We start from the raw sequence: 2,440 nt of genomic DNA, 5'->3' as shown, positions 1-2,440 counted from the left end.
CGTCAGTCGCAACGGCAAAAGCATGATTAGAAACACTTCATTCTTTAAAAGAGTGCTTGATACTCTGAAATCGTCCAACCCTACAAACTCAACGGAGGAAGAAGAGGAGGATGAGGACAATGAAGCTTTGAATGAAACAGCAGACAACCAAAACCCAGCTACTAACAATGAACCAATCGCTACTGAACGTCCCCAACGTCACCGTAAGCGTCCTGGATACCTAAAAGACTATGTGACTAACTCTACCCGGTACTGATTAGCTGAAAATGAAGGACATTTAGGGCCAAATGAACATTCGTCAAGCTGAAATTGAAACATGAACATTGTAATCGTGTCAAACAAATTTTCTACTAATTAACTCAATGTATTCTGTTTTGTCTCGTGTCCAATGTACTCTGGTTCTTCGCACAGTTTCGTATCTGTAGTGTAAGCAGAGAAATTTTGGTACATATTATGTATCCGTTTCATGTTGACTCAATTATGTCATTCACTTCTAGTTTCTGACTAGCCGTCTACATGTTTTTTTTGTTGTCAATCTCATCGTAAGTAAAATAATCAAGAACTAACACCTAAGTTAGCATAAGATCAAGAGCTTGCTGAAATTCGTTATCGTAATGTTCCTTTATTATTTTTCATCACATGTACATCTACCTCTTGTTAAAGTTAAAACTAATATTTTTATTTAAAAAACTTTTAAAAAACCACTCTATGTCCATCGACTAACAAACGTTTTATTTTGTCTCTTTGATGTCCATCCCCTTCAATCAACTACTAAATAAATAGCTAAAGAAGTTGCTGTACATCAGTTCTTCTTCTTCCACACTAAGGAAAATATGATTTTAAACGAAGTAACCATACAAGGCTAGAAGGGATGTAGTGTCCTAGATACACTAATCACACCAAGTACGGTATTAGTTTTTCAAGTCGGTGTTACCCGCATGTGTGTTATTCTATGTAGGTCAATTAAACAAAGAAAATCTCAGAACACCCGTTCATGGATGTCACATGTGTTTTTCTTATTGTGCTAGCCCCTTCAACATAACAGTAGGCCTGTCAGTGTAACTAAGAATTACAATGTCCAACGCAAGCACAATGGAACTCGAATTCAACAAAAGGAGCTGGATTCCCCGATTTATTTTGTTTGTTTGTTTTTAGTAAATAGAATAATTCGGATTCAACGAAAACATAAATGAGCAAGCTCTGATTCAACGAAGTCACTTTCCGGGTGAACAGTCCCCACTAACGTCATCATCATCATGGGTGCCTTTCACCCCTGGTAGGGTATAGGCCGCATACAAGCTCCTTCCATTTATCTCTGTCCTGGGCCATCCTTCCTAGCTCGTTCCAAGTGAGCCTCATCTCTCCCCTGTCCCTTTCCATACATCTCCTCCATGTTTCTCGTGGCCTACCCCTGCCTCGTGCTCCCTGTGGGTTCCATTGCAGTGACTGTCTTGTGATGTTTCCGTTGGGCTTTCTGAAGATGTGTCCTATCCAACGCCACTTTCTTAGTTTTATTTCTACTTCTATATCCTTTTGTTCTGTCCTTACCCGTAGCTCTTCATGTATTATTCTATCCTGCCACTCAATTCTTAGGATACCCCTCAAACATCTGTTGATGAACGTCTGTACTTCATTCAGCACTGTCTTTGTTGTCTTCCAAGTTTCGCAGCCGTATCGCAGCATTTACTTGACATTGGAATTAAAGAGTCGAATCTTGATGCGCAGTGAGATGTTGCTTGCTTTCCAGACTTTTGATAAGTGCTTGAATGCTAACCTTGCCTTGGCGGTTCTTGCTTTTACATCTGCCTCAGTTCCACCTTTACCATCGATGACACTTCCAAGGTAGGTAAAGAGTCCACTTCTTCTATGGGATTGTCTTCCACTGTCACAGCAGGGCTTGACACTTTTCCTAGCTTCACTACTTTCGACTTGCCCGGGTGTATGCGTAGGCCAACACTCATTGATAGGCTGATGAGTTCCTTGGTCTTTTCTTGCATCTGAGTGAGCATGTGTGTGAGAGAGCAGTGCAAGGTCATCAGCGAAGTCCAAGTCGTCCAGCTGCTGCTAAGGGATCCACTGTATTTCATTTCGTTTGCCTCTGGTGGCTTCCTTCATGATCCAATCAATTGCCAGTATGAAGAGAAAAGGTGAGAGCAAGCATCCTTGTCGCTGACGTGGCTTCGCTTATTTTTCTCCAGCAATGAACTTTATCTATTCCCGAAAACCACCAATGGCACATGCATCGTGAACCATTAGCCTTGGTCTATTCATTATTTACTTAGCAAAGCTCCGGTAACCTAGCCTATTGTGTAATTATGCGACCAATTTCAGCGGCCTTCTTTCATACCAACACAGGCGTTGCAAGCACGTACACATGCCTTAACGAGTGTCGGGGTTGGACGGATGGACAGCACTCGTGTGATTAGTGTGACTGTGTGTG

This window comes from Aplysia californica, unplaced genomic scaffold (genome assembly GCF_000002075.1).
Source record: "Aplysia californica isolate F4 #8 unplaced genomic scaffold, AplCal3.0 scaffold00309, whole genome shotgun sequence".
In the NCBI taxonomy this organism is placed as follows: Eukaryota; Metazoa; Mollusca; class Gastropoda; order Aplysiida; family Aplysiidae; genus Aplysia; species Aplysia californica.
Note: the sequence above shows the minus strand (reverse complement) of the source record.